Source organism: Myotis daubentonii, chromosome 2, assembly GCF_963259705.1.
Source record: "Myotis daubentonii chromosome 2, mMyoDau2.1, whole genome shotgun sequence".
Classification (NCBI taxonomy): domain Eukaryota; kingdom Metazoa; phylum Chordata; class Mammalia; order Chiroptera; family Vespertilionidae; genus Myotis; species Myotis daubentonii.
The window spans coordinates 195,978,266-195,998,666 of record NC_081841.1 but is presented as its reverse complement, the minus strand read 5'-3'; the positions used below and the strand labels follow the sequence as shown (position 1 = coordinate 195,998,666).

The window sequence follows — 20,401 nt, the reverse complement described above, 5'->3', positions numbered from 1 at the left end:
CGGAGCGGGAGTCGCGGGGCCGAGTGCCGGGAAGGGCCGGAGGGCGGGGCGGGATCGGAGGGAAGAGCCGGCCGGGCGGGTCACGTGGGGCCGGTACAAAAGGCCAAAGCTGAAGTGGGAGGAGGGCCCGGTGGGGCTGGAGGCCAGCAGCTCGGGGCTCCTTCTCGCCTTTCTCACGCGGCTAGGTCGGCCGGAGACTCGGGAGAGGAGATGGTGTGTCCCCATTACACAGCTGGGGAGACTGAGGGCGGGAGCACGGGCGGGGTGGTGTCGGTGCGGTCCGGAAATCCGGCGGCCGGGCGGAATCTGAACTCTGGATGGCGGCCGTGTTTACAGTTAGCAGAGCCTCCCAGCCCACTTCGGAGCCCTCGCCCCACTGGCACCCGGACTCCCCCGGAACCCGAGGCCAGGAGCCGGGTGGGCGGGGAGTGGGCAGGTGCCAGGAGGAGGCTGCCTCCCTCCATCCTGCCCCTTCTGCTCGCCTGGCGCGCCCCACACACCTCGCTCCTCCCTTCGGTCGGGAACAGAGCGGGTGCGAGGAGACGCGGGGAGAGGGTAGGAGCTCAGACACCGCGCCGAGCTCTTTGTCAAGTCTGCACAGTGAGAGACTTGTTGGACCTTAAGCAGAGTCGTTTTTGTAGCAAACTAGGGTCGGGAGACTTGCACAAGGTCACTCGGCTGTTGTGGCACACGTCTGAGTTTGCAGCCGCGGTCTGTCTCCGGCCAGTGCCCGTCCGTCTGCTCGCCCCGTGCAGCGTTGCTCTTGTCCGAAATGATGGCTGAACCATGAACTGGCACTTTTTTATGGCCCGACTGTCCTCTGCTGGCTGCCTGTTTCTTTGTCTTTTCTCTCATCTAGTTTAAACTCCTTGAGGCAGAGATTGAGTCATACTTTTTTTGTGGGTTGGTGTTTTTTTTGTGTTTTTTTTTTTACTGCATTCACTGGAAAGGCCATAAATGACAAATGAAAAGACATACTAAATGCGTAATAACTTTGCGTATGTTTTCCTGCTCCTAGACCTTTATCTGCTTCCTGCATAGACTGTCTCCCCTAACACCTCATTTTATCCCAGTTTTACCTTTTGAAGACCACCCTCTCACTTCCTTAACTTCGATGTTTATAAACTTTGGCTGTATTGACCATTTGCCTCCATCCTTCCCCTTTTTTTACATTTGCATTTACTTTACATTACTTTGGCATTTTGTGTGTGGCCTTTGTATATATTTTATTAATATGTTCCCTTGTATATACTGTTCTAGGATGTCTCTTTGCATCTCCATGGCAGTATTGTACAAGCAGTACAGACTCAAAAAACAAAAGAAAGTTGATAGTGAATGAACAATTTTAAGCCATTAAGAAAGGTGGAATTTCTACACCCTCCCCCCCACAACTCAAGTCTTGAGTGTTTATACCTCAACATATACTTTACTATCTCTATAGATTGTCTCTACTCTAATTTTTAGGCTGTTTCTATTCACTACTAACATAAAAACTTATATGTTTATATGGTGGTCTGGCCAACTCAATATCCTAGCACTGACACTGATAACATAAGTGTGGTGTGATGAGATTTACTGAATCACCCTACTTCCCTGCCCCAGCCCCAAATTAGGAGACAAATTTGGAGATAGAAGATAATCTATTAGAAAGGATATTTTCCACCCTAGAGTAATCAGACAGATGCATTCTCAAGTAAAGTGGGAGCTATTTGTAATGGAAATACATACAGGAATTTTTTTTAAAAAAGGTTTTTATTTCCCAAAGAGGACAGATAAAAGCATATTAATAGAAAGAAAATTAGTTCTTCATGTGAGAGTAGTATGTGGTCATCAAAAGAAAAATAAAATGTATAGAGATGGTCTGTTTGCCTTTGGATAGATCATTGGAAGAAAACTAGCCATAATCATTCCTGTGAAAAGACCAAACTGGAAATTAAGCACACAGTAGCAAGAATTTAAAACAATTTGCGACAACAAAGTACAGTTTAGCTTTCCAAACGGCTTCCAAAGAGAGACTTTACTTTACATTTGCATTACTTAGGGCACATTGTAGAGGACTCCTCAAAATAAAAGGTCTGCAACAAAGACAGATTAAAGTCCTCATCTTTTGCATGTTAAAAACAATCCACAGTACTGAAAGGACAGCTTTTCTTGCTTCAAACTTTACAAAGAATTCAGCCCTGCAGAGCTGGCAGCTAAAAGTTACTTCCCTCTTCCACATCTTGCTCTAGGAATCCCTGCCTTTTCAGTTGTAGTTGGTAACAATATTTTATGCAGTCTAGCTAAGCCTAAAATTGAAAGGTTGCTTATCCTTGTTTCAACAGGAAAAATTTTTAGTCCATTTACATTTAATATAATTACTGCTGTGTTTGGATTTATGCCTGAATATTACTATTTATTTCCTTTTGTCCACTTACTTTATATCCTTTATTTTTTTGTTTCTTGCCTTATTTTTAATTAATTAAAGTATTTTAAAAGCATTAACCTCCTTTGTTAGCTTATTAATTACACATTCTTTTAGAAATCTCAGAGATTGCAATATGTTTATTTGACTTATTGTACTCTGATATAAATGATTGCTTACACTACTTTCCCAAGAGTGCTAAAACTTTAGAATAATATGCTTCCACTATTTCCCTTTTGTGTTTTTTGTTGTCAAGGATTTTTAATTTAAAATATTTTTAAAATTAATTTGAGAGAGAGGAAGAGGGAGAGAGAGAAACATCGATCAATAAGTAAAGAAAATAAAAGTCATCTAAATTGGAAAGAAAGAAATGAAACATTTTACTCTTAGATGACATGATTTTCTATCTAGGAAATTCTACAGAATCTACAAACAACTAGAATTAATGTTAATCAAGGTTGCAGGATATAAGATCATACATATACAAAAATCAAGTGTAAAATAATCTGATTTTTTAAAATAAATGAAAGACTTGAATTGACACTTTGCCAGAAAAGATATGCAACTGGCTAATAAACCCATGAAAAGATCCTCAACATCAGTAATCATTAGGGAAATGCAAAGTCAAAGTCACTATGAAATACCACCCATTAGGATGTATACTATAAAAAAAAAAACAACAACCAGCATTGACCTGGCTGGTGTGGCTCAATTGCTTGGGCGTTGGCCCTGTGCACCAATGGGCAGGCTTGATCCCCAGTAGCGGGTATGCAGGAGGTAGCTGATAGATGTTTCACTCTCATATTGATGTTTCTCTCTCTCCCTCTCCGTGCCTCTCTCTCTCTAAAAAGTAATATAAAAAACAAAAAAACACAGTGTTAATGAGGTTTGAAGAAATTTGAATTCTTGTGTATTATGCATTAATTGGTATGATGGTGTCTCAAAAGAAAAATTAGAAATACCATAGGATCCAGCAATCCGACTTCTGGGAACATATCCAAAAGAATTGAAAGCAGAGTCTTGAAAAGATGGTTGCACATCCTTATTCATAGCAGCAATTCACAAGAGCCAAGAGGTGGCAACAACCCAAATGTCCATTGATGGATGAGTGGATAAACAAAATGTGGTATGTACACACAATGAAATATTATTCAACCTTAAAAAGGAAGGAAATTCTGACACATGCTACAGTATGGATGAACCTTGAGAACATTATGTGAACTAAGTGAATAATAAGCCAGTCACAAAAGTACAAAAGCTGTATGATACCACTGTATGACTAGGGTAGTAAATTCACAAGGACAGAAAGTAGAATGGTGGTTGTGGGGGGTGGGGTGGGTGGGGAGGAGGTATTGGGGAGTTACTGTTTAATTGCAGAGTTTTAGTCCTGCAAGATTAAAGGAATCTGGAAGTGGGTGGTGATGATGGTTTCGCAGCAGTGGGAATGTACTTGACACCACTGACCTATACATTTAAAAATGGCCCAGTTGGAAATTCTGGTGTCATATTTGTAACTCTACATTTAAATTTTTGAGGAAATGCCAAATTGTTTTCAAAGTATCCACCATTTTATGTTTCCACCAGCAACCTGAGACTGCAGTTTACTCTCCATATCCTGACCAGAACTTGTTATTGTTCATCTTTTTTATTTATAGCTATCCTAGTGGGTGTAAAGCAGAACAGTATTGTGGATTTGATTTCCCCTATTGAGTAATGATGTTGAGTATTTTCCATATGCTTAAGAACTATTCACATATCTTTTTTGGAGAAATGTCTGTTCAAATCAATTGTGTATTTTTAAATTGGGTTGCTTTTTCATTGTCAAGTTTTGATGGTGGGGAAGAAATGCTATTTTTTTCCTTCTTTTTGATGGTTTTTTATTGATTTTTAGAAAGGGACAGATATCGATTTGTTTCACTTATGCACTCATTGGTTGATGCTTTTTTAAAAAATTTTTTTATTGATTTCAGAGAGGAAGGGACAGGGAGAGAGAGATAGAAACATCAATGATGAGAGAGAATCATGCTATCTTCTGCATGACCCCTACTAGGCATGGAGCCCACAACCCAGACATGTGCCCTTGACCAGAATCGAGCCCAGGACCCTTCAGTCCACAGGCCAATGCTCTATCCACTGAGCCAAACCAGCTAGTGTTCATTAGTTGACTCTTCATGTGCCCTGACTAGGGATTGAACCCTCAACCTTGCCTTATTGGGAGGATGCTCCAACCAACTGAACAACTGAGCCAGGGCATGTTATAAGAGTATTTTGTGTTGGGATACAAGTCCATTATCAGATAAATGATTTGCAAATATTTTCTCCCATTTTGTGGGTTGTCTTTTCATTTCTTTTTCTCCCATTTTATTAAGATACTAGAGGCCCAATGCATGAAATTCGTGCAAGAGTAGGCCTTTGCAGCCACAGGGGCTGCCTCGATCCTGAGGCTGCAGCCCCAGCTTCGTCCAGAAGGATGTCCGGTCTAATTAGCATATTATACTTTTATTATTATAGATAAGTGCCCTGTCCAGGTAGCTCAGGAGCATTGTCTGGATATGCCAAAGTTGCGGGTTTAAGCCCTGGTCAAGGCACATGCGAGAATCACCCAATGAATAAGTGAAACAAATCTCTCTCTCTCTCTCTCTTCTCCTCCCTCTCTCTTCCTCTCTCTCTCAAGTCAATGAAGAAAAAAATAAATAAAAAGAAAAGATATGTGACATATAACAATGTATGAGTTTAAGGTGTACATGTGATGATTTGATATCTACACTAATAAAAGAGAAACATGCTAATTGGTGTACAACCGCTACCCTTTTCATTGGCTACTCAGTGAGATATGCAAATTAACTGTCAGCCAAGATGGCGGCCGGCAGCCAGGCAGCTTGAAACTAACATGAGGCTTGCTTGCCTCAGTGATGGAGGAAACCAACGTTCCCCACCTGTGGCTGCAGGCCTCTTAGCCTGCAGTTTAAGAAACATTGTAATGAATACTGCCGGACTTCAGCCAGCAGAATCGCAACATTGTATGCAAAGGCCAGAAACCTACTTTCAGCAGCGGAGGCCTAAGAGCTGGAGCCAAGCCTCAAGCTAAAGCTGGCCCAGAATAAATTTTAAAAAAAAGGAGCGGTTGGGAGCTTCAGTCACCCCCAGCCTGAAAACAGCCCTCAGCCCCTCACCCAGACTGGCCAAGCACCCCAGTGGGGACCCCCACCCTGAAGGGTGTGTGACCAGCTGCAAACAGCCATCATCCCCTCACCCAGGCCGGCCAGGCACCCCAGTGGGGACCCCCACCCTGAAGGGTGTGTTACCAGCTGCAAACTGCCATCATCCCCTCACCCAGGCTGGCCAGGCACCCCAGTGGGGACCCCCACCCTGATCCAGGACACCCTTCAGGGCAAACCAGCCGGCACCCCATCCAAATTCAACTGATCATAGAAATAAGGGTTTGTGGCTGGACTCTCAATTCTATTCAGTGGATCTATTTGTATACCTGTAGACCAGTACCATACCATCTTGATGACTGAAACTTTGTATTAAGTTTTGAAGTTGAAAATTATGAATCTTCCAACTCTGTCTTTTTGAAGATTATTTTGGCTCTTCTTGATTTCCATGTGTGTTTTAGGATCAGTTTGTCCATTTCCGCAAAGAAACCAGCTGAATTTTTATTAGGATTGAGTTGAATCTGTAGAGCAATATGGTGAGTACTGTCATCTTAATATTAAGTATTTACCGTCCATGAACAGGGTAGGTGTTTTCATTTGTTGGAATCTTAGGAAATTTCTTTCAACAACATTTTGTAGTTTTCAGCATATATCTTACACCTCTTTTATTAAATTTATCCCTGAGTATTTTATTCTTTTTGATGCTATTGTAAATAGAATAGTTTTTCTTAATTTTATTGTTGCAATGTTCATTTCTAAAGTATAAAAATATGATTGATTTTTGCATATTGAACTTGTGCCCTGCAAACTTACTGAACTCATTTATTTGCTCTAATAGTTTTTAATTTAATTCCTTTGGATTTTTTGATATATGCAAGAGCATGTCATCTGTTTTAGTCCTTCTGTTCCAATCTGGGTGACTTATTTTCTTGTGTAATTGCCCTGGCTAGAACCTCCAGTACAATGTTAAAGAGATGTGGTGATAGCAGACATCCTGATCTTTTGTTCCTGATCTTAAACAGGAAGACATGCAGGTTTGTTTGTTTTCTATAGATGCCACTTATCAAATTAAGTAAGTTCCTTTCTGTTCTTGTTTTGTTGATCATTTTTATCACGAAAGGTTGGCAGATTTTGTCAAATGCTTTATCTGTATGTATCTATTGGAATGATCAAATGATTTTTGCCCTAAATTCTCCCAATTTGGTGTATTACATTAATTCATTTTCATATCTTAAGCCAACCTGGAGTTTCTAGAATAAATCTCACATGGTCATGGTATATAATTCTTTTTATATGTTGCTGGATTGAGTTTGGTAGTATTTTACTGAGGATATTTGCTCTATATTACTAAGGGCTATTGATCTATAGTGTTTTTTCCTTGCGATATCTTTATCTAGTTTTGGAATCAGGATAGTACTGTCCTTGTTAAATCAAGTGGGAAGTGTTATCTCCTCTTCCACATTTTGGAAGAGTTTGTAAAGGACTGGTATAATTCTTTAAATGTTTGGTAGAATTCATCAATGCAATCATCTGGGCCTGAGTTTTTCTTTATGGGAAGTTTTAAAACTACTAATTCAATCTCTTCACTTGTTAGAGGTCTATTTGGATTTTCTGTTTTTTCTTGAGTCCGTTTTGGTACTTTTTGTCTATCTAGGAGTTTGTCCATTTCATCTGCTTGCCTAATTTAGGTACATACAGTTTTTCATAGTATCCCCTTTTATTCCTTTTTTTTTCCTGTAAGGTTGGAGTGAGTTTCCCTTTTCATTCCTGATTTTAGTAATTTCATTCATTTTTTATCCTTCATCTTGCTAAAGGTTTATCAATTTTCTTGATATTTTTTTAAGAAGCAAACTTTGCTTTGGTTTATTTCCTCTGTTGTTCTTCTACCCTCTATTTCATTTATTTTCACTCTCATTTTTGTTATTTCCCTCCTGCTTGTTTTGGGTTTAGTTTTCTCTCCTTTTTCCAGTTTCTTTAGTTGGAATGTTAAATTATTGATTTGAAATATTTCTTATTTTTTAATACAGATGTTTAGTTGGTGACATTAATTTTGATCACCTGGTAAAGTTATTGCCTGTTTTCACCAATATAGAATTCATATTTTCCTCTTTGCAACTAATAATCAATCTATGGGGAGATACTCATTAAACTTGCTGTACAGGCTTTCTAGTGAGGTAAACATTTGTACATTTTTTTAAGCACAAACTAGCAACTAAAAGTTTCCACCTGCTTTGATATGTAGTATTATTTGTATGAGCTGTCTAGTATAGCTCATAAGGCAGCTCATCTTGGAGTTAATTCTCCCCCCCCCCCCCCCCCCCGGAACAAATTATTTATTTATTTATTTATTTATTTATTTATTTATTTATTTAAATCCTCACCCGAGGATATTTTTCCTTGATTTTTAGAGAGAGAGGAGAGAGAAGGAAAGGCAGAAATTCGATGGGTTGCATCCTGCATGCACCCTGACCACGGCCCTGGGTCGGAGAGGAGCCTGCAACTGAGGTACGTTCCCTTGACCAGAATCAAACCCAGGACCCTTTGGTCTGCAGGCAGACGCTCTATCCACTGAACCAAACCAGCTAAGGCTGGAACAAATCATTTAAGTAGACCTTAATTAGGCACCTAATTGTCCTAAAATAAGGATGTAGCATGGCCGTTTGTTAATGACTTGACAAAGGCTACGTCTCCCAGTACTCCTTGCTCGGATGCCAAGGGAGAAGGAAATTTTGTATAGAGATCCTGATTTCTCTAGGACAGCGGTTCTCAACCTGTGGGTCGCGACCCCTTTGGCGGTCGAACGACCCTTTCACAGGGGTTGCCTAAGACCATCCTGCATATCAGATATTTACATTACGATTCATAACAATAGCAACATTACAGTTATGAAGTAGCAACGAAAATAATTTTATGGTTGGGGGTCACCACATGAGGAACTGTATTTAAAGGGCTAGAAGGTTGAGAACCACTGTTATAGGATATTCACACCCTTGTGTACACATTCCTCCCATTTTGAGGTACAATCTCTCTCTCTCTCTCTCTCTCTCTCTCTCTCTCTATATATATATATATATATATATATATATATCTTATCTAATAAAAGAGAAAAATGGTAATTGGCGTACGACGATACCCTTTTCATTGGCTAATCAGGGCTATATGCAAATTAACTGCCAACTATGATTGGCAGTTAACTGCCAACTAAGATTGGCAGTTAACTGCCAACAAGATGGCGGGTAATTTGCATATGTAGGCACAATGCAGGGAGGCGAAAGGGAAAGCAGGAAGAAGCCCCCTGCCACTGACAGTGATCGGAAACCCAGGGGGGAGCTAAGAGCTGGGGGGCAGGGCAAAGGCGGCCCCAGGGCCGCCTTTGCCCTGCCCCCCAGCCATGATCGGAGAATCAGGCGCCTTTGCCGCCCTGGCCAGTGATAGCAGGAAGTAGGGGTGGAGCCAGCGATGGGAGCTGGGCACGGTCGAAGCTGGCAGTCCTGGGAGCTAGGGGTCCCTTGCCTGGGCCTAAAGCGAAGCCCATGATCGCGGGGCCGCTGCAGCTGCGGGTCCCCGCTGCCCGGGCCGGACGCCTAGGCCAGAGGCGTTAGGCCTGGGCAGGGGCGGGCCTGCAACCGTGGGGAGCTGGGGGTCCCCTGCCCAGGCCTGACACCTCTGCCAGAGGCCTCAGGCCTGGTCAAGGGGCCGATCCGGTGATTGGTGATCGGAGGGTGATGAGGGTCAACTCCTCTGGCCGAGGCATCAGGCCTGGGTGGGGGGCGGAGCCGGGGATTGGGGGGATATGATGGTCCCCTTGCCCAGGCCTGAAGCCTGGGTCAGAGGCGTCAGGCTTGGGCGGGGGGTGGAGCAAGCGATCAGAGGGAGATGGGGGTCCCCTGCCCAGGCATGATTCCTGGGCCAGAGGCCTCAGGCCTGGGCGGGGGCCAGAGCCAGTGATCAGGGCGAGATGGGGGTCCCCTGTCCAAGCCTGACACCTCTGGCGGAGGCGTCAGGCCTGGGCAAGGGGCCGATCAGGTGATCAGAGGGTGATGGGGGTCTACGCCTCTGGTTGAGGCATCAGGCCTGGGCAAGGGGCCGATCCTGCGATTGGAGGGTGATGGGGGTCAACGCCTGAGGGCTCCCAGTATGTGAGAGGGGGCAGGCTGGGCTGAGGGACACTCCCCTCCCCACACACACCCTGTGCACGAATTTCGTGCACCGGGCCCCTAGTATATATATATAAGCCTAATATGCAAAGTGTCCCCTCAGGAATTTGACTGACTGGGCGTTCGATCACTTGCTATGACATGTGCTGACCACCGGGCGGGGCATGGAATGAAGGAAGGCCTCAGCCAGCGGTTGGCAGCTGGAGAAGGGAGGCCCTGGCCAGTAGCCTGCAGCCGCTAGGGACCCTACCTGTGCATGAATTTTGTGCACTGGGCCTCTAGTGTTAGAATAGTTCAGCTGTTCTGAGTCAGGCCTGTCTGAAATCCTTCATCAGAAAAAGTTTTTAAGTGTCCCCAGGCAGTTGCTTCTTATGAGGAACGGGGGAATCAGAACCCAAACCCAGGCTAGATTATCCAGGTGGCAGTGCAACCAGGAGCATTGTCCTGGGAGAGGCTGAACACTCCTCCTGACTCAGCCATTCAGGCCTTGTGGGTGAATTTGAGGAACTAAGCCAGAGTGTAGGAATATGAAATAAAAGCCGTACCTGGAGAACCCCAGGCAGGGCACGGGGATCACTAATGGCCCCATCAGAGCCTCTAGTTCTCTCCAATAAGGTGGATTACTATTAATATTAAAGGGACATGGTGAATGTGTGCACTGAACTGGTGCAACTGGTCATTCCAGTTGCACTTTTTTTTTTAATGTGGCTATTTAAATTATTTATTTTTATACCTAGAAGATTATCTTCTTAAGGTAAGATAGAATTCTGAAAGGAATTCTGCTTTTTAAAAACATTTTTATATATTTTTTAAATGTATCTTTATTGTTGAAAGTATTATAGATGTCCCCCTTTTTTCCCATTGACCCCTTCTAGCCCCCCATCCCCAGGCCTTCAATTTTGCTTCTTTTGTTTTACACACATTTATAATCAAATAGGGTCTGCCTGGTTTGGGTCTCCATATTTAACAACACCTGAAGCAACTCTTTAACTTTATAAAATCAAAAGATTGCTTGATGAATAAAGACCACAGGTTTCCAGCAATAAGTCTAACCGGAGGGTCTACAAAACATCTAAAAAGCCAACCAAGCCCTGGCAAGTGTGGCTCAGTTGGTTGGGCTTCATCCTATGCACTGAAGGTTGCTGATTCAATTCCTGGTCAGGACACATACCCCGGTAGCAGGCTCCATTCCCAGTAGGGGCATGCAGAAGGCAGCCCATCAATGTTTCCCTCTCTGGTTCTCTCTCTCTCTCTCTCTCTCTCTCTCTCTCTCTGTCAAAAAATCTTTAAAATAAAAGTAAAAAAGAAAAAGAAAGAAAGAAAAATCCAACCAAAATATTAAACTTAGTCATTTAAATAAATGGGCAGGTGCCTTTGAAGAATTCAGGTGGAATTCTTTTGATGCCAGGAATGACCTAGCACAAAAGTCCATCTGAAGCTGCTGCATAATGATCCAGAGCCTCTTCCCTTCCCTGGGGCACCTGGTAATAGAATTGTGAAAATATACCCCTAGATGAGGCAGACCGCAAAAATAATAATTTGCACGTTATCTTTGTGCAGAACTTTTTTTTTTTTAAGAAATAAAATGCCTCTGTTGACATTTTGTGGCTACTAGCTTTTTTTGAGGGTTCCTGGACAAATTTTCACTCTTTGCATGGTGCAGAAAACAGTCAGTGTGGATTTTAGTTTAAAGCAGATCAGATCTATAGTGCCCCAGACATCTGGCAGAAGTGAATGCAACATTCCCTGGAGGAATATACCCTCAACCTAGGCCTGGGAGAAATCTGACAGAGAAATTTAAACAAAGATGAGCCAACAACCCCAATCACATAATACACAAGGAAATACACAAGCCATCATGAGGAAGATTCAGCAAAATAAATGAACCAGTCCTAGAAAGACTTTAGTATGGGAATCTATATATATAAAAGGCTAATATGCTAAGTGTCCCTCCAAATGTCCGACCAGTGGCTACGATGTGCACTGACCACCAGGGGCAGATGCTCAACGCAGGAGCTGCCATGGCACACACTGGCCATTTACAAAGAAATGGCGCCATGGACCTGGCACCGACAAAGCAACACCTAGCTTCCCACAAGTGGGACACAGGCCCCGCCACCACCCTGGAGTGACAGCCCACCAAAATGTAGCCAACACTGCCGAGACCCCATGGTGCAAAATGAGGCCCACAGCCCAGCCCAGAAACAGTGGCTCTGGGTGCTGGGTAATGATGTCACATAGCAACACCTGGTTTCCTCTCCCTGGCGACTAGCCTCCTTGGAGTTTCTTCAGCCCAGGAACATGACTTGCTTAAAGCCAGGTGCAAACATTTTACACTTTAACCAAATGTCTGTGAAGCATTTTCCCGTGCCTCATCTCATTTGATCTTCACAGAAGTCCTGGAGTAGGTAGATAAGAGACTTGGTGGAATCCTATTTTCTTTTCCTTAGCCAGAAAACGGAGATTTAGAAAGCTTAGAAACTTGACCCGACTGAAAAGAAGTAAGAAATGGTGGACCTTGAAAATGACTTCAGGTTTTCTCACTGCGCAGAATATAGTCAAACACTGCTGCAGTTAAATATTTCACCCTTTGTTCTCCCTGTGTGATTTACAATAATACAGTAAGTCCTAGGGTTATGTCGGAGATCCATTCCTACAGTGTCACGTAATGCGATTTTTGCCATAAGTTGGAACCCACCTACATACGCACCTATGTCACTCACATGGAGCACATACACAGCAGTAGTGAAGTGAAATAGTAAAATAATTTTTAAAGAGAGATAACAATTCCTGACCTTTACTTGTGGTAAATAAATAATAAAAAAATAAAGCACAGCCGAAACCGGTTTGGCTCAGTGGATAGAGTGTCGGCCTGCGGACTGAAAGGTCCCAGGTTCGATTCCGGTCAAGGGCATGTACCTGGGTTGCGGGCACATCCCCAGTAGGAGATGTGCAGGAGGCAGCTGACCGATGTTTCTCTCTCATCGATGTTTCTAACTCTCTATCTCTCTCCCTTCCTCTCTGTAAAAACTCAATAAAATACATATTAAAAAAAATTAAAAACAAACAAACAAAAAAAATAAAGCACATATATACATACGTCAAAATGATGGAACTTTTTTTAATAAATAAATGGGAGATGGCGATGTAACCACGAAATGATGTACGTCGAGTCCGACGTAACCCAAGGACTGTCTGTAATCTGCTTCATGTTGATATTTACTGCTGTGTTGCTGACAGTTACCTGAAAGAGAAGTTGGGGTGCTTCACTGGGCTGGAAAAAGTTTAGCTAAATCAGAAAGCAGGTCTAATTAAGCAAGTTTATCTATATACAGTGGGGCCTTGACTTACGAGTTTAATTCGTTCTGTGACGGAGCTCGTAACTCAAATTACTCGTATGTCAAATCAAAAGTGAACGAGTGAGACACGTGATGCTGGGCTGATGTTGTGGTGTTCACTGTGACGTTCGCTGCACCAACAAGCGGTGGGGTATCTGAAGCTGGCTCGTAACCCGAATTTTAGCTCGCAACTCAAAGCAAAAAATCGGCCGAGAGACGGCTCATATCTCGAAAAACTCGTTAGTCGGGACACTCGTAAGTCAAGGCCCCACTGTACATAAATCTCTCGCTGGCACCAATTACATGTGTGTGTTTCCATCTATCATTGTCAGTCATGAATTTGGTTGACACTTCTATTATAGAGAAAGGGCGAATAGTGATATTTAAATATTTCTTCTAATTAATTTCCTTTTGATGTGCACAGATTCGTGCACTGGGCCTCTAGTTATTAGATAATGGCCAGATAAAATACAGGGTACTTGGTTAAATTTGAATTTCAGATAATTAATAAATTTAAAGTATAAGTATATCCCATGCAATATCTGGGGTATCCTTATACTAAAATTTTGTGTTTTTTACCTGAAATTCAAATTTATCTTGATATTCTGTGTTGTTTTTTAAAATATATTTTTTATTGATTTCAGAGAGAAAGGGGGAGGGAGAGAGAGAAAAAAACATCAATGATGAAAGAAATTTTGATCAGCTGCCTCCTGCACCCCTACATTGGGGATCGAGCCAGCAACCTGGGCATATGCCCTGACCAGGAATCGAACAATGACTTCCTGGTTCATAGGTTGACGCTCAACTACTGAGCCATGCCAGCTGGGTGGTATTCTGTGTTTTTAATTGTTAAATCTGACAACCTTAAATATAGACTATGCAGTAAATAAATATGTAAGAAATAAAAGGAGAAACTGGAAAGATGAATAATGAGCAAGAAAACATCAGAAATGACCAGATAGATTGAAAAAAGGAGCAAATGGACCTTCTAGACATGGAAAATATAAGAATTAAAAAGAAAAACTAAATGGGAGAATTGGGGGTAAGTGTATTGATGTTGCAACTTACTTTGATATGCACAACAAAAGTTGGACTGGCCGAAACCGGTTTGGCTCAGTGGATAGAGCGTCGGCCTGCGGACTGAAAGGTCCCAGGTTCGATTCCGGTCAAGGGCATGTACCTGGGTTGCAGGCATATCCCCAGTAGGGGATGTGCAGGAGGCGGCTGATCGATGTTTCTCTCTCATCGATGTTTCTAACTCTCTATCTCTCTCCCTTCCTCTCTGTGAAAAATCAATAAAATATATTAAAAAAAAAAAAGGAATACCCTCAGGCAAGCTTTGAGATTAAAAAACAAAAAGTTGGACTGATGGATGCATTGAGGCATAGGCAAATGACCAAATATGTGATAAAGCATATATTTGTAGTTGTAGTAAATGTTAATTGTGGAATGTAGGTGGTGGGTAGATGGGATTTTAGTGTGAAATTATTTCAACTTATCTATATTTTGAAAATTATCATAATAAAATATTGAAATAAACATTAAAGTTAAGCAGCATAATGGACAAAGTTTAAATACTGAACTAGGAGATAAATCTGGAGGAATTTCAAAGAATGCAGCCCATGATAAAAAGATAAATTATGAAAGGCTAGTTAAGATATGTGTTAGCAAATTGCCATCTGTCCTAACAGAGTTTTGGTTTTGTGTGTTTTTTAAATATATATTTATTGATTTCAGAGAGGATGGGAGAGGGAGAGAGAGATAGAGACAACAACGATGAGAGAGAATAATTGATCGGCTGCCTCCTGCACACCCCCCCACTAAGGATCAAGCCTGCAACCCAGGTATGTGCCCCTGACCGGAATCAAACCCAGGACCCTTCAGTCCGCAGACTGACACTCTATCCACTGAGCCAAACCAGCTGGTGCCCTAGCAGAGTTTTTAAGAGCTAACAGAAAGAGGAAGAGGTAATATTCAAAGTAAAGTGGTTGAGAATTGTGCACAACTGATGAAAGAATCTGCAGACTCAGATAAAGCTACAAATTATGAACAACAAATACACATCAACAAGTGAATCTAAAAATCAAGTGAATAAATAATCTGATGAACAGAATAAACTGGTGAATATAATAGAATCAGGGGCATAGAAAGGGAGTGGACTGACTATCCTGGGTGGGGGGGGGGGTGTGGTTGGGACGTGTGGGAAGAGGCTGGACAAAAATTGTACACCTATGGTTGAGTACAGTGGGTGGCAAGAGTAAGGGCAGAGGGTGGGGTGGGAACTGGGTGGAGGGGAGCTATGGGGGGGAAAAAGAGGAACAACTGTAATAATCTAAACAATAAAGATTTAATAAAAAAATAAAAATAAAAACATTCTCTTGCAAAAAAAAAAGGTAGGTAGTCAAGTTGAAATTCAAATCATAACTACTAAAAGAAAAAAATTTAGGGAGGGGGGGCAGGGGGGATAAGAACACATATGTAATACCTTAATCAATAAACAAAATAAAAAAATAAAAAGATTTAATTCACATCTTTAAAACTTTTTTAAAAAGTCTTTTTCAGATAAAAAAAATTCACATATATCAATAATAATAAATGTAAATAGATTTATAATTTACATAGTACATAGTACAGCTAGTAATTATAGAGCTGCCCAGTTCCTTCTCCCCAACTCACCATTCAGATAAGTCTCTCCCATTCCCATAGGAAAGAGTAAGAGAGGGAAATAGGAGGATTGCTAGCCTCTCAGAGGCCTTATACAGTGGAAACTGGAAGCCACAGAAACTCAATAACTCTTACTGTTTTTAGATTCTAGATGGGGTTCTGTCTGTATGTTATCTCATAAAATTCAGTAAGAAGTAAATTTCAAAAATATTTTAAAATATTTTATAAAGGTAAGCACTAACCACATATAAAATTCTAGGAAAATGTCAGTCTCTCAGTACAGAAGAAAATGAAACTCTTGCCAAATACAGTAGTACAATTTTAAATGTATGTAACTGGGCTCCCTTCTTTTTCTTTTAATTTTCTCATTCTTATTTAATAAATTCAATTTTTACAATTTCCATGATAGACCCATCTATAAGCAATAAATAATATTTTCAACCATTAGTCAGAAACATTTTAATACACTGTATTTCATGATAACACTGAAATGCAAAAATATCTCCTGATATGTCTTAAAAAACAATAACAACACTATAGACAACACTATGGTTGATGTTCCGATATCTCCTCACTTCACCTCTCCCAGAAACAATATGATTGAGGGACTTGACTTCAGACTAAGGAGTGTGGCCCAGTTCGCCAAAAGGTGTTCTTATCCCATTCCATGCTTTGTCCAAGAAAGGGCATTTTACCCCATTTTTGCCAGTGGAACAGGAGAAGTTGGACTGAAGGTTTCTGGGAAACTTCTTCCTTGACAACACTGGAAAGCCAGACCCATTCTCTCCCTGCAGATGTGACAAAGAAGTGTTTAGACTCAACAATTACCAGGAACCATTCTGCCCCGAAACATCTCTAAGGCCCATTCTGCCTCTGGCATCACCAGTTAATCTAATCAAGGTCTTTGTTCATTAAGGCAGTTTGTGCCCAGTTTTCTATAGAGCAGCGGTTCTCAACCTGTGGGTCGCAACCCCTTTGGGGATCGAGCGACCCTTTCACAGGGGTCGCCTAAATACATCCTGCATATCAGATATTTACATTATGATTCATAACAGTAGCAAAATTACAGTTATGAAGTCGCAACGAAAATAATTTTATGATTGGGGGTCACCACAACATGAGGAACTGTATTAAAGGGTCGCGGCATTAGGAAGGTTGAGAACCACTGCTATAGATGCTAAAAGGTTCCTAACTTATATAATACTAGAGGGCTGGTGCACGAATTCATTCACGGGTGGGGTCCCTCAGCCTGGCTGGTGATTGGGGCCAATTGGGAGGGGAGGGTGGGCAGCCAGCTGGAGGGAGGGACTGCGGGAGGTTGGCCAGCCGGTCCCTCCAATCGGGGCCGATGGGGGCGCTGGCTGGCTCGGGGGAGGGACCACAGGAGGTTGGCCAGCCGGCCGCAGGAGATTGGTTGGCCGTGGGATGTTGGCTGTGGGAGTGCACTGACCACCTGGGGGCAGCTCCTGCATTGAGCATCTGCCCCCTGGTGGCCAGTGCACATCATAGCGACTGGTCGTTCGGTCGTTCAGTCATTTGATCTTTCCGTTGCTTAGGCTTTTATATATATACTAGGGGCCCAGAGCACGAATTCACACAAGACCCAGAAAGAGTCCCGCGGCCACTGCCGCCACCGCAGGAGACAGGACCCAGAAACCCACCCACCATCCTGGCGGGACCCAGAAACCCACCCGCGCCTCCGGTCAAGTCCTCCAATGTCAAGTCCCTGCCCACCTGCGTGCGCCTTGCCCCACACGCAGCCCTGCCCACCCTACACACGCAGCCTCCTGCTGATCGGTCATTATGGCATGATGGCGGGACGACCACTTGCTTTTTATATAATAGATAGATTTAAGCCTTAACACTGAGACATTATTGAAATACTTTACTATAAAGCCCCTGCTGAAAGAGCATGCCCACTTCTTTCTTTTCTTTTTCTTTTTCTTTTTTTTTTTTTTTTTGTCAATCCTCACCTGAGGATATTTTTCCATTGATTTTTGTTTGTTTGTTTTTTAGAGAGTGGAAAGGAGGGGAAGAGACAAAGAGAGAAAAACATTGATGTGAGAGAGACACATTGATTGGCTGCCTCCCGCCTGCACCCTGACCAGAGCCCAGGGCCAACGGCCTGGGCGAACCTGCAACCGAGGTACATGCCCTTGACCAGAACTGAACCTAGGATCCTTCAGTCCATGGGTTGAACCAGCTAGGGCAGAGCATGCCCACTTCTTAATGAATTTGCAAAGCTTGGCAAGAACTATCTAGTTTGCATACTAATAAAAAGAGAATGTTAACTTTTCTCTTACATGTTTCAAGTATATGACAAACACTGGTAGTTACCTTCTCAATATCTGCTTCTTCCTCAGTTACAATTCAATTATTTCCTGAACAGCAAAATATGCCCTTCAGATGATATATTCCAGTTTTTCTTGACTCTAGGGATACCATTAATGAGATGCAAGAAGTTATTGGGTAAGATTTGTAGGAAAGCTCTTCAAAAAGGGACAGACATTGACATCATCCTTTTACTTCTTGCACCTTCTAGCTTTCTGGAATGCAAATATGAGGGCTGGAACTCCAGGAGACATTTGGGCCATGAAGAAAACTTGAAGATAAAAGCTGCATGTTAAAGATAGTGGATCAAAAAGATTGAAAGAGCTTGGTTATCTGATGATGGCAGAGCTGGCTCACCAGCCCAGGGCTGCCTACCTCTGAGCTTCCTTTACATAGAAAATAAAACTTGTATCTTGTTTGATCTGATTATTTGAATTTTTCATTCTATATGCCACTAGAAAATAATCCTAACTAATGAATAGTGTGTCACTGTTTAGAAAAGAGGCTCTGGGATTGACAAAACTGAAGTTGAGAACCTACTCTGCAATTAATTAGCTGAGTGACCTTGGGCATGTTAGTTAGCCTTTCTAGTCTGAGGTCATCATCTGTAAAATGGGAATAATGGGTGGTACCTACGTCGTAGGGTTGTTGTGAAGATTAAATGAAATATTACATGCAGAATGCTTAGTGCAATGCCTGGCACAGACTAACAATCAGCAAATGTCAGTAATAAATAATCTAAGGCAAAGAAGAAATCAGTGGTCTCCAACCTAAACTAAGACTGTGGCTCTTCTTGTTAATCTTTCTATGTATCTTTTGTCATCTATCTCTCCCATTCCTCAATTTTCAACATACTCTTTCCAAGCCTGTGTGTCTTCTCAAGAACCCTATCCATCTCAGAATATGATATTGCCTCCTATCTCATAGAGAATATTGGGATTAAGAGTGAAACCCCTGAATGTTCCACCACCATACCAATTATCTTCTTTCAAGGGAGTTTCTTCTTCCTTCAGGAGCTAATCCTCCTACCTGCTATTTGGAGACAATATCTATCATCAACTCAGAGATCTGGGCTCATTATACACCACCTGCCTCTCTTGCCTCTCAATTTATATAGACTCTAGTGGCCCAGTGCACAAATTGATGCACATCAAAAGGAAATTAATTAGAAGAAATATTTTAATATTGCTATTTGCCCTTTATTATAGAAATGTCAGAGAGGAAAGAAAATTAGTAAACTGTACATGAAAATAATATATAAATTGATTAATAAAAAAATAACATGATATAACAACAAATATTTTCTATAAAATTTCCACTGTCAGAATCTTCATTTATCATTAATTAAATATGCTGGGTATTCTGGAAAATTTATATCATTTGGACAAACTTTGTCTTTGCAAAGTAAAGTACATTTTCCATCAGATGGTTTTTCATGGAAGAAATTTAAGGATAGGCAAAATTGACATGTAACAGTCATTCCACCACAACTGTGTTCGATAATTGCATCCTCATTTACCTCATTTTCGCTATGAAGGCAGCTCCTACCAGTATTGGTAGTACTTATCCATGACTGTTCTTTAGACATAATTCTGTTGACGATGTCACTTTCTTTCAGCCTCAGAAGTACATTGTGCCAATAGTTGGTCTTCAGATACATTCTGTAGACAATTTCAGCTTCAGGATGTCAACAAAAATGTGACATCATTACCCGGTGCCCACAGCCACTGTTGCTGGGCTGGGCTGGGCTGTGGGCCGCATTTTGTGCCATGGGGTCTCCTCAGTGTTGGCTGTGATTTGGTGGGCTGTCGCTCCGGGGCCTGTGTCCCACTTGGGGGAAGCCAAGTGTTGCTTTGTGGGTGCCAGGTCTGCGGTGCCATTTCTCTGTGCGTGTCACGGCAGCTCCTGTGTTGAGCATCTGCCTCTGGCGGTCAGTCAGACAATAGGAGGGACACTTAGCATATTAGCCTTTTATATACATAGATGTTCGTATTTCAACCATTTTATAAAAATCAAAACAAAACACTATCCTTCTTTGACCCTTATGACACCTGCAGCTATTGACTCTTTATTTCTGCCCCTCAGAGGCAAGCTCAGTAGTTGAGCATTGATCTATGAACCAGAAGGTCACAGTTCAATTCCTGGTCAGGGCATAGGCCTGGGTTGCAGGCTCGAACCCCAGTGTGGGGCATGCAGGAGGCAGCCAATCAATGATTCCCTCTCATCGTTGATGTTTCTATTTCTCTTTCTCCCTTCCTCTCTGAAATCAATAAAAATATGTTGTTTTTTAAAAAAGAGAATAGTCTAGCCCTCGCTGGTTTGGCTCAGTGGATAGAGCATCAGCCTGCG

The 20,401-nt window shown here is 42.1% G+C and overlaps 1 protein-coding gene and 1 long non-coding RNA gene across 2 annotated transcripts in view; both read left to right on the top strand.

Moving 5' to 3' along the window:
- The window catches only part of AP3M2 (adaptor related protein complex 3 subunit mu 2), a 66,158-nt gene that overhangs the window by 278 nt on the left and 45,479 nt on the right, over positions 1 to 20,401 (top strand). The gene's annotated exons all lie outside the window — the stretch shown is intronic.
- Positions 5,858 to 18,923, top strand: LOC132226434 (uncharacterized). The gene is made up of 3 exons (XR_009451054.1): positions 5,858 to 6,596; positions 7,971 to 8,067; positions 18,264 to 18,923. It is a non-coding gene; the product is annotated as an uncharacterized LOC132226434 (long non-coding RNA).